Source organism: Arachis ipaensis, chromosome B08 (genome assembly GCF_000816755.2).
Source record: "Arachis ipaensis cultivar K30076 chromosome B08, Araip1.1, whole genome shotgun sequence".
NCBI classification, from domain to species: Eukaryota; Viridiplantae; Streptophyta; class Magnoliopsida; order Fabales; family Fabaceae; genus Arachis; species Arachis ipaensis.
Genome location: NC_029792.2, coordinates 106,179,633 through 106,192,508, shown reverse-complemented (window position 1 = coordinate 106,192,508; position 12,876 = coordinate 106,179,633). Strand labels below are relative to the sequence as shown.

The 12,876-nt window shown below is 36.5% G+C and overlaps 1 long non-coding RNA gene across 5 annotated transcripts in view; it reads right to left on the bottom strand.

The window, feature by feature from the left end:
* Positions 1-10,996, bottom strand: part of LOC107614421 — a 22,926-nt gene extending 11,930 nt beyond the window's left edge. For 2 of the 5 annotated variants that reach the window (XR_002352813.1, XR_001614421.2), the window contains exons 1-5: positions 10,478-10,942; positions 9,828-10,029; positions 9,390-9,429; positions 8,493-8,637; positions 8,309-8,339 (exon numbers count right to left, since the gene is read on the bottom strand). This is a non-coding gene — a long non-coding RNA (uncharacterized LOC107614421). Of the gene's footprint in view, positions 1-8,308; positions 8,340-8,492; positions 8,638-9,389; positions 9,430-9,827; positions 10,030-10,477 lie in introns of all 5 variants that reach the window. The other 3 variants (XR_002352812.1, XR_002352811.1, XR_002352814.1) reach the window with 3 other exon arrangements.

The window sequence follows — 12,876 nt, the reverse complement described above, 5'->3', positions numbered from 1 at the left end:
TGTGATACTGTTAAGACCAATGGAGTTGATTCCGAGGTCTACAGGCTTATGCTTTTCCCGTTTGCTGTAAGAGACAGAGCTAGAGTATGGTTGGACTCTCAACCTAAAGATAGCCTGAACTCTTGGGATAAGCTGGTCAAGGCTTTCTTAGCCAAGTTCTTTCCTCTTCAAAAGCTTAGTAAGCTTAGAGTGGATGTTCAGACCTTCAGACAAAAGGAAGGTGAATCCCTCTATGAAGCTTGGGAGAGATACAAGGAACTGACCAAAAAGTGTCCTTCTGACATGCTTTCAGAATGGACCATCCTGGACATATTCTATGATGGTCTGTCTGAGCTATCAAACATGTCACTGGACCATTCTGCAGGTGGATCTATTCACCTAAAGAAAACGCCTGCAGAAGCTCAAGAACTCATTGACATGGTTGCAAATAACCAGTTCATGTACACTTCTGAAAGGAATCCTGTGAGTAATGGGACGCCTCTGAGGAAGAGAGTTCTTGAAATTGATACTCTGAATGCCATATTGGCTCAGAATAAAATATTGACTCAGAAAGTCAATATGATCTCTCAGAGTCTGAATGGATTGAAGGAATCATCCAACAGTACTAAAGAGGCATCTTCTGAAGAAGAAGCTTATGATCCTGAGAACCCTGCAATAGCAGAGGTGAATTACATGGGTGAACCTTATGAAAACACCTATAATCCCTCATGGAGATATCATCCAAATCTCTCATGGAAGGATCAACAAAAGCCTTAACAAGGCTTTAATAATGGTGGAAAAAACAGGTTCAGCAATAGCAAGCCTTTTCCACCATCCAGTCAGCAACAGACAGAGAATTCTGAGCAGAACCTATCTAGCTTAGCAAATATAGTCTCTGATCTATCTAAGGCCACTTTGAGTTTCATGAATGAAATAAGGTCCTCCATTAGAAATTTGGAGGCACAAGTGGGCCAGCTGAGTAAAAGAGTCACTGAAATCCCTCCTAGTACTCTCCCAAGTAATACAGAAGAGAATCCAAAGAGAGAGTGCAAGGCCATTGATATAACCAAAATAGCCGAACCCAAAGAGGAGGAGGAGGACGTGAATCCCAGTGAGGAAGACCTCCTGGGACGTTCAGTGAACAATAAGGAGTTTCCTTTAGAGGAACCAAAGGAATCTGAGGCTCACCTAGAGACCATAGAGATTCCATTAAACCTTCTTCTGCCCTTCATGAGCTCTGATGAGTATTCTTCTTCTGAAAAGAATGAAGATGTTACTGAAGAGCAAGTTGCCAAGTATCTTGGTGCGATCATGAAGCTGAATGCCAAATTATTTGGTAATGAGACTTGGGAAGATGAACCTCCCTTGCTCACCAATGAACTGAATGTATTGGATAGGCAGAAATTACCTCAAAAGAAATAGGATCCTGGTAAATTCCTAATTCCCTGTAACATAGGCACCATGACCTTTGAAAAAGCTCTGTGTGATTTGGGGTCAGGAATAAACTTAATGCCACTCTCTATAATGGAGAAACTTGGGATCTTTGAGGTGCAAGCTGCTAGAATCTCATTAGAGATGGCAGACAACTCAAGAAAATAGGCTTATGGATTAGTAGAGGACGTGTTAGTAAAGGTTGAAGGCCTTTACATCCCTGCTGATTTCATAATCCTAGACACTGGGGAGGATGAGGATGAATCCATCATCCTTGGAAGACCCTTCCTAGCCACAGCGAGAGCTGTGATTGATGTGGACAGAGGAGAATTGATCCTTCAACTGAATGAGGATAACCTTGTGTTTAAAACTCAAGGATCTCCTTCTGTAACCATGGAGAGGAAGCATGAAAAGCTTCTCTCACTGCAGAGTCAATCAAAGCCCCCACATTCAAACTCTAAGTTTGATGTTGGGAGGTTCTAACCTTGCTCTGATTATCTGTGAGGCTCCATGGGAGCTCACTGTCAAGCTATTGACATTAAAGAAGCGCTTGTTGCGAGGCAACCCAATGTTATTTAATCATATCTATTTTATTTTCTCTTTGTTATTTCGTGTTTTATTAGGTTGATGATCATGTGGAGTCACAAAAACTACTGAAAAATTAAAAAAAAAAAAAACAAAATGAAAAACAGCATTAAAAATAGCACACCCTGGAGAAGAGCAGTCTGGCGTTTAAACGCCAGAAACAAGCATCTGTTTGGCATTTAACGCCAGAAACAGGCACCAAGCTGGCGTTTAACGCCAGAAACAAGCATCTACCTGGCGTTAAATGCCAGAAACAAGCTACATTTGGGCGTTTAACGCCAGAAACAGGCAGCAGTCTTGCGTTAAACGCCAGGATTGCACAGCAAGGGCGTTTTACACGCCTAATTGGAGCAGGGATGTTAAGTCCTTGACCCCACTTGACGAGACTTTTATTTTTGTCTCGTCACTTGGCACGAGATTTTTCTTTTTGTCTCGTCACTTGGCATGAGATAGTTCTATCCTCTGTGCAGTAGAAACAGAAATGGAGTAGAGAAGAGAGAAAATTATACCCAGATATATCCTGGTTCGGCTGCTAAGTGCAGTGCAGCCTACATCCAGTCTCCATCACAAACATGATGGAATTTCACTATAATCTTCCTTATTACAATCTGTAAAGTGCTAACCTAACTTACAAGGGGATTCCCACAGAATCATGAAACACAATATGGATGAACAAAGGAACTCTAAGACATCTATGGCTTTTTCTTTTAATTTTGCACTCTCTTCCTTTTTCCGCTCTATGGCTTTTTCATACAAACCTCACTGTTTGCCTTTTTCCATGAGACTCAAGACATGACAAAATTAAATAGAAAAATACAAAACATAATACATTGAAGGAGAAGAAAATCTGTAAGCTTAGGTAGCTCTGAGAATCCTGTGCCTTGCACTCTCACTGCTTACTTCTAACTCCTTCCTCCAAACAGTGGTTGTTCTCCTTTTTTATAGAAGAGAGAAGTCTCCACACTTGAAGCCAAAAACCCAAGCCAACTTCTTCTTCTTCAAGAAACAGAACCGGTTCGGCCACATAGAGAGAGAAGAGATAACCATGCAAAATCCAACATGCAATTACCTCTAGTCCTTTCTTGGTCACCACTCTTCATCAATCCGAGCTCTCCATCCTTGGCTTGCTCTCCAAGATGGATTTCTGGCCCTTGATGCTTCATGATGATGATGACTTCATCTGCTTCAATCTCTGCCTCTACCATCACTTCGCCACTCTAGCTACTTCCTGTGGTGGTTGTGCAGAATCAAAGACAAGTCACGCCTCCAAGAGTCTCCTCCTTGCTGGCCGAATCTTCTTCTTCCTTTTTGAGCATGAAGAGCCCAAGATTACTTCACCAAATCTAACCATATTTGGTGAATATCTTAGCCACAGCATGCTTTTATTTTGGTATATTTTCTTGCCATCATTGTGATGGTCTTTAGACTTGCTTTTCCTTCATTTCGGTAGCTCCATGTAGCTTCCATGGCATCCATTGTTTCCTGTGTAATAACCGAAGAGGAGAAGCAAATAGAGAGAGAAGAGAGTATGAAAAAAAGCAATCAAGTGTATCTGAGTAAATTAATTAAAGTGAATTGCTTTTACTTCCCTTAGGTGGAGTAGCGTGTAGCAATGCTAATCCCATCATGTCAACTTGTCAAATTCTCTCTCATAGTTCCCATGCAATAAATGACAATGTAATAAATTTTGGAATCCATCACATGGTGAAATGCTTGGATCCGTTGGAAGCAATTTTGCTTTCTTTTTCCATTGGTTTCGGATCATGCATGAGGAACTCTCATCAAATGTAAAATTGGGCTTAGTTGCAACAACATTTAATTTCTGGCCCAATAATAACATTTGCTTTCCTGATGAAATTTGAATCAAGCATTGAATTACCAAGCATGGAACATAGTTGGGCTTTGGAGCAATGAGATTCATTCTGGCCCAATAAATAATTCAGCCTTATAGTATGAGAAACATGTAGCATGGCTGATTATTTGACACAATTGGGCTTACACCAGAATTTTATTTTCGGCCCAATTAGAAACCTGCATCACAAAATTATTAATTAACATATGTTAAATGAAAATTAAATTAATAATTTTGTAATTAATAATGTTTGTTCATCATCAAAATTAAATTAGAGTTTTCCAAACTCATCAGAGATCATGGACCTCAACAAGAGTATGAGGAAATTCCTCACCATGAAATCCCTGAGATGCCTCAAGGGATGCACTTTCCTCCACAAAACTATTGGGAGCAAATCAACACCTCCCTAGGAGAATTAAGTTCCAACATGGGACAACTAAGGGTGGAGCACTAAGAGCACTCCATCATCCTCCATGAGATTAGAGAAGATCAAAGAGCCATGAGGGAGGAGCAAGAAAGACAAGGAAGAGACATAGAGGAGCTCAAGAGCACCATTGGTTCTTCAAGGAGAGGAAGATGCCACCCTCACTAAGGTAGACTCATTCCTTAATCTCCTTATCTATTTATTTTACTGTTTTTCAATTTTTGAGCTTTATGTTTTATTTATGTTTGTGTCTTTAATATATGATTATTAGTGTCTAAGTGTCTATGCCTTAAAGTTATGAATATGAATCCATCACCTCTCTTGAATGAAAAAAGTTTTAATTACAAAAGAACAAGAAGTACATGGTTTCGAATTCATCCTTGAAACTAGTTTAATTATTTTGATGTGGTGACAATACTTTTTGTTTTCTGAATGAATGCTTGAACAGTGCATATGTCTTTTGAAGTTGATGTTTATGAATGTTAAATATGTTGGCTCTTGAAAGAATGATGAAAAGGAGAAATGTTATCTGATAATCTGAAAAATCATAAAAATGATTCTTGAAGCAAGAAAAAGCAGTGAATACAAAAGCTTGTAGAAAAAAAAAGAAAAAAAATATGCAAAAAAAAATAAAAAAATAAAAAGCAAGCAGAAAAAGCCAAAAGCTCTTTAAACCAAAAGGCAAGAGCAAAAAGCCAATAGCCCTTAAAACCAAAAGGCAAGGGTAATAAAAAGGATCCAAGGCTTTGAGCATCAGTGGATAGGAGGGCCTAAAGGAATAAAATCATGGCCTAAGCAGCTAAACCAAGCTGTCCCTAACCATGTGCTTGTGGCGTGAAGGTGTCAAGTGAAAACTTGAGACTGAGCGGTTAAAGTCAAGGTCCAAAGCAAAAACAGAGTGTGCTTAAGAATTCTGGACACCTCTAATTGGATACTTTAGTAAAGCTGAGTCACAATCTGAAAAGGTTCACCCAGTTATGTGTCTGTGGCATTTATGTATCCGGTGGTAATACTGGAAAACAAAGTGCTTAGGGCCACGGCCAAGACTCATAAAGTAGTTGTGTTCAAGAATCAACATACTGAACTAGGAGAATCAATAACACTATCTGAATTCTAAGTTCCTATAGATGCCAATCACTCTGAACTTCAATGGATAAAGTGAGATGCCAAAACTATTCAAGAGGCAAAAAGCTACAAGTCTCGCTCATCTGATTGGAGCTAAGTTTCATTGATATTTTGGAATTTATAGTATATTATCTTCTTTTTATCTTATTTGATTTTCAGTTGCTTGGGGACAAGCAACAATTTAAGTTTGGTGTTGTGATGAGCGGATAATTTATACGCTTTTTGGCATTATTTTTACATAGTTTTTAGCATAGTTTAATTAGTTTTTAGTATATTTTTATTAGTTTTTAATTAAAATTCACATTTATGGACTTTACTATGAGTTTGTGTGTTTTTCTGTGATTTCAGGTATTTTCTGGCTGAAATTGAGGGACTTGAGCAAGAATCAGATTCAAAGGTTGAAGAAGGACTACAGATGCTGTTGGATTCTGACCTCCCTGCACTTAAAGTGGATTTTCTGGAGCTACAGAACTCCAAATGGCACGCTCTCAATTGAGTTGGAAAGTAGACATCCAGGACTTTCCAGCAATATATAATAGTCCATACTTTTCTTGAGTTTAGATGACACAAACTGGCCCGCTAGTTCCATGCTGCATTCTGGAGTTAAACGCCAGAAACAGGTTGCAAAGTGGAGTTAAACGCTAGAAACAGGTTCCAAACTGCCGTTCAACTCCAAGAGAAGCCTCTACACGTGTAAAGCTCAATGCTCAGCCCAAGCACACACCAAGTGGGCCCCGGAAGTGGATTTCTGCATCATTTACTCATTTCTGTAAACCCTAGTAACTAGTTTAGCATAAATAGGACTTTTTACTATTGTATTTACATCTTTTGGAACATCTTTAGTTTCATCTTTAGATCACATTTGGGGGCTGGCCATTCGGCCATGCCTGAACCTCCATCACTTATGTATTTTCAACGGTAGAGTTTCTACACACCATAGATTAAGGTGTGGAGCTCTGATGTTCCTCATAAATTAATGCAAAGTACTATTGCTTTTCTATTCAATTCAAGCTTATTCATATTCTAAGATATCCATTCGCACCCAAGAATATGATGAATGTGATGATTATGTGACGCTCATCATCATTCTCACTTATGAATGCATGCCTGACAAACACTTCCATTCTACATGCAAACAAGCTAGAATGAGTATCTCTTAGATATCTAATACAGAGGACCGAGTCCGAGATATTAGAATCTTTGTGGTATAAGTTAGAACTCATGGACGGCCATTCCTGAGATCCGGAAAGTCTAAACCTTGTCTGTGGTATTCCGAGTAGGATTTGGAAAGGGATGGCTGTGACGAGCTTCAAACTCGCAAGTGCTGGGCGTAGTGACAGACACAAAAGGATAGTAAATCCTATTCCAGTATGATCGAGAACCAACAGATGATTAGCCATGCAGTGACAGCGCATTGGACCATTTTCACAGAGAGGATGGGATGTAGCCATTGACAACGGTGATGCCTTACATACAGCTTGCCATGGAAAGGAGTAGGAATGATTGGATGAAGACAGCAGGAAAGCAGAGGTTCAGGAGGAACAAAAGCATCTCTATACGCTTATCTGAAATTCTCACCAATGAATTACATAAGTATCTCTATCTTTATTTTATATTCTATTTATCTTTTTAATTATTAAATATCCATAATCAATTGAATCCGCCTGACTGAGATTTATAAGGTGACCATAGCTTGCTTCAAGCCGACAATCTCCGTGGGATCGACCCTTACTCACGTAAGGTTTATTACCTGGACGACCCAGTGCACTTGCTGGTTAGTTGTGCGAAGTTGTGACAAAGTGTGATTCACGTTTGAGAGCACCAAGTCTTTGGAGCCATTGTTGATGATCGCAATTTCGTGCACCATAGGGAAGGCTACTACCTGCGAGTAGGGGTGGGGCGGGTAGTATTGGAGTGCAAGGAGGGCGGAGCGGGGTCGGGTAGGGCAAAAACCCGCCCCTACCAGCCCCACTCCCACCCCTAAATATAACAAAGCAAGACAAGGTATATTGCCTGCCAACAAGATGAGGGTGGGAGCAACCTTTAGTGAACATATAGACAATGAAAGAGAAGATTTCAGCCAATTCAAGATAATTTCACCTTATATGACTCTCTATGATATCACCATTCAAATTGGTGAGTAAATTATATCTAACGGTTGATATATCCACTAACAAGAAAGTGGAACGAATTCATATTCCCTACAAAATCAGTAGCAAATCGTCAGATGTTTCCATAGAGAATGCTGAGTTCTTAAGAATCCTAAATTGTCTTTTTTCATCTATGCTTGAGGCTCAGAAAATAGTGCTGATTGGTCATATTTTGATCTTGAACTAGAGGTATTGCTAGCCGTTTACGGGTTAGCATGGAATAGGCTGAGGAATTGAACATTGGGCAGTAGGAGCGGGCTTTGTAAAGGATAGTTATATAAACAAGTTTTGATCGTGTGGAAAGTGCTTTATTCCAAATGCATTTATTCAAATATGGAATGTTCTTTACTAGGCTGCATTTGAGACAAGGGATAGGGTGCAACTCGACACTGAGACAGACACACAAGTATTCTTCCTTCTAATATGTGCATTGAGAAAGTGTATTTCAGTCCCTTCATGTGTTTTGCTGTTTCTGTCTCTCTGACTCAGTGCTACCAAACATCTTTGCATACCAAAAATGGCATTTCTACGAGAATGTTAATAGGATTTCAAATAATTTGGTTGAAACTTTAATCACTCCATGCTTTCAAAATTAAAAAGTATAACAACTCTAGTAAATTTCTTAAAATTTTTTTTCTACAACAGAAAACATAAAGAAGAAGATCTATGAAGTTCACAGTGCATGTAATACCAAGAGAAAATAAGTATTCACATGATTTTACTCAATCCTATAATTACGAAGAAATTCAGTGAAGAACTTACTCAATTTCTTCTAATAATCCCAATTTCTGACCTAAAAATAAATTGAACAAGGAAAAAAATTCAAAACCTAGCATTAAATAAAATAAGTAGCAGAAGTTAGCACAGAAAAATCAAAACCTGGAATTAAACAAAATAAGGTCAATGAGGAGAAGAGAAGCTCGAAGAACCGAAACTAATAGAATACCTCGTAGAGCGCATCAATGGAAGCAAATATGCCATCGGAGGAGAAGCATTGATGGAGGTGACATCAACGGAGGGGAGAATCGTTGATGGAGGAGAGATCGATGGAGGAGAAGCTCGCAGAGCAGCAGCGATATCGTTTTCAAGTTCTGCCACACCAACACAACTCTTACATACACAGACGCACTATACTACTCTCACTCTCATTTGCAATTAGACATGGATCAGAGAAGTTGAATTTTTTAAAACTGATTTAAAACATAATGGCGGTCAAAACCGCCAAAATTGCCGCTAACTAAAGTTGAATTGTGGTAGCCACATAAACTACCGTAATTCATAGATATTATGGCATTTTTATGAGAATGCCTTAATTTTAATATCGTTTTATAACATTTTTTTGTAGTGGACTAGGAGTTGGAGTAAATTCTGAGGGTGATGAAGGAGACGGTCTAAAAGCCAGTAAATTATTTAAACAAACACAACAAATAACCCTGATAGAGTGGCATTTTTAAACTTGATTACACATAATCTTTAACCACTAAATTATAGTTTATTTTTTGCTTTTGTATTATGTTTATATATATGCAAGATGCTAGTAATAAGATTATCAGATCAGATCAGCAACCTTATTTATCAGATCAGTAACAACACGTTCAAATTATAGTCCATAAGTAAAATCAAAGAAAAGATGCTAGTGAGAGAAAAATGAAAGCATTGAGAAACCTAAAGATCATGGAGCTTGACTCTAGCAGCAACGAAAACCAAATGGTTTTCTTACATATTCATTTAGGAAATATTACAGTAAGAGGATTCATAGTATGCAGTGCACTATTAGAAATTTGACACCGTTCTTTAACAAAACACAAAACCTTATACGAATAAAATAGATCTACTTGTTCACCTTTCTTTCAACTTCGGATCATGTATTCTTGGGCAAGGTCCTGCAGCAATTTTATGCAAATATAAATGAAAATCAAATAAGTAATAAATAAAATATTACAAGCAAATAAAATCCATAAAGAAATGGCACAACAGCACACAAGGATCCTGCTTGGTGGGCTCTAGGGAGAATGTACACAGCCTTATATTTAAAATCATTCAAAACTAATAAGTAAACTTGTGCTTTAATTAAATTTGGAGTAAACTTCATATTAGTTTTGATTAGTTATCCTCTCAAATTGTTTGAATTTCAGTTTTCTTCATGGCATAGATTCTAACAAAGAGCTGAATTTGTTTCATAGCTACAACGACAATAATGAAAAGTATGCCACCAAACAAGGAGATTAAAATTTATTAATATCATACTGCCAGAGACAAAAGGAAAATGGAGATTAGCTACCTTCCATTTAGATCCCCACACCATATCAAAGGCTTGTCTGAATTTTGTGTAACAAATTCTAGAATCCTTTTGTCTCATTTTCTTCTCCTTTGAAATAAGTTTGGTTCCTCTTTCCACCCATTATTTGGAACATATGTATTCAACAATCGAAGGGTTTCAAATTCAACCAAGATTACTCTGCCATCTAGTTCATGCTTTGAAGCTGGCAGCAAAAAAGTTTTCCATAAACTTTAAAGAAAACTTATTGGTTAGAATATAAAATATAAAATATAAATAATACAATAGTTTAGAAAATAATTGTAAAATCTCACATTCTACAAATAATTCAGTCACATAAGATCATGAAGGAGAGATTAAACCACTAATTTAGAAGTACAACAAAAGCTGATATATAAAACCACCAATTTAGATACATTAACCATCACACACACATAAAAACAAACACATGGTGCTCAAAACTCAAAATAAGCTACAATTTCTATCTCTCAGCCCTAACAATCATACAATTAAGATGTCATGCTTAAATTTTAATTATTAATCAAATTGAACAAAGAACAAATATATAGTAATTAATTATATTATCATACCACAAAATAAAAATAAAAAATTAAAGAAGGGACAAGAGAAAGGACGAGAGAGATCTATAATACTTATAGAAGAACTGAGGAAGTATGGGAGAGTTGTGCTTGTTCTGCTTGTGATGGCTTGGATTTTAGAGATCTTCAATAGAGAGATGTCACCAGAGAAGACGCTGAGGGAGGCGCTGAGGATTTTGGTGGAAAAGGCGCATAACTAGGACGGAAAGGAGAGGAAGCTGGAGGTGATGTCACCGGAGGAGATTACCACGGGAGGAGATGTCGCCGAAGGAGGTCGTCGCCGGAGAAGATCCGAGATCTGAAAGAAGATCCGAGATCGTCGCACTAGCTAGGGACAGTGACCATGGGAAAACAACTTCGACAATGGGAAAGAAGGAGTGTGTGGCTTGGAACTTTTGACAGTTGAAGACGAAGCGGCAGTGGTAGCGATGGATTGAGGATGACGACGAGGGAGAGATAGAAGCGAGATTGAGCCAGCCGTTTAACGTATATTTACAGTGTTTCAGTTAGGGATTGTTTTTTTCATTTTATATATGTGGGATAATGGCGGTTTAAAACCGCCATAATCACTAGAACCGCCACCAAATAGAAAGTCAGTTACGGCAGCAACAAAAAATGTCATAATGTTTGGATATTACTGCGGTTCTTCAAAACCGACGTAATATAAATGCCATTTTAAACCATTTTTTTGTAGTGACTTGATCATTGCCTTGCTTAATCCATTAATTCTCATGGGAACGATAATCCACTTACCGTGGTATTACTTGATGCGACTCGGTGCACTTGTCAATGAGTTAAGCATAAAAATCTAATTTCATACTATCATTATTTAAATACAAGTTCTTTTATAAAATATTTTTAAATTTTTAATTATACAAACTTTTTTCTACAATATTTTATTAAAAGAATTATATGACATATTGATATTGATTTAGTAAAGAGTGTAAGTTAAGAGTATAATAATATTTCTTAATCAAACATTTTAATATTTAACACCTTAATAAATATTTTAAGAATACTTGATAAGGCACTTATTAACTAATATAAATTCATTATTCCCATCCGTTTTAAGAATGTCTGATTCCCCATATAATTGGCTTCTCACTAAATTAATAAGATAGATTTATACTGTCGATTATAATAATTCATTTTATCTATAACGTAACTAGGCGACCTTTTCATACATTACACTATTAATTAATATAAGCACTTATTGTAACCATGACTTGAACAGTATTAAAGTAGAATATAATTAAAATTAGTGTATAAAAAATATTGAGAATTTTAAATTTACAAAAAAAAATGAGAAAAACTGATGAAGGGACTAATTTGGTGTACGACATTCAATTTCAGATACTAAAATGAGTTATTTGATAGAAAGTAAGGGGACCAATTTGATGCATATGTAATGATAACATATTGGATGACACGTGGACAAATAACATTGTGACACGTGGCATGATTCGACACATGGCAAAATAGTATTGTGACACGTGGCATAACCATCCACGTCAGTATGCTACGTATTGCTGACCGACATGTCATCATACTGTTACATATAGCCAAACTATGAGGTGACACGTATCACCAAAGGTGCACGTCATCAAACCACGTCAACGCATCGATAACAAAAAACGGGTCAATGACTAATATAGTGCAATTTTTTCAATATCAAAGACACAATTAGTGCAATTAGAATCTTAATGACAATTTTAATATACGGCGTAAATCTTAGAGACTACTTTGAGAATTTAGTCAACTTGGGACTAAGTTTAACTTTTCTTAGATTAATCTCTAGTAAATTTTATTAATCAAGTAGCACATAGAAATTATTTGAAATTATAGAATTAAAATCACAAACGAACTTATTTTGCTATTCATCAAAATCATGGGGTCAAAACATAATTAATATAAATCTAACCGTAAGAATAATAATTAAGTCCAACATATGCCAAATTGACCTCAGTTGTTTTCAATGATGAGAATAAAATACATTCATCCTTAATTAAAAGAAATAAATTATAATTTTTAATTAGAAATGTCTTTCTAAAACATTGGGACATTACATGGCTATCAAAAGATTTAAATTTTGACAAAATGACTCCCGATACAAAAAAAATGTTAAACTTTCAAAGAACATCTAAGATTGACAAAATGCATTTTTTTTTAATAAATAATAAAAGGCTCATGCATTTAATCCCTTTTTTGTGAGAACATTCGGAAGATTATATATTTAAAAAGAACTTACAAAAAATCGAGAAAAAATTCGACTCTAAGCCTTTTTATTAATTGCTTTTAGAAATTTTTTACTATTCACTAAACAAAAATTCACTAATATTAAAACTGCCAAATTTTTTGGATGAAAAATTTTATTTTTTCTAATTAAGCTTGTAAAAAATTACGTCAAAATATAATTTTGAGAGTTTATTTTTGAATATATCTCCTTGTATTTG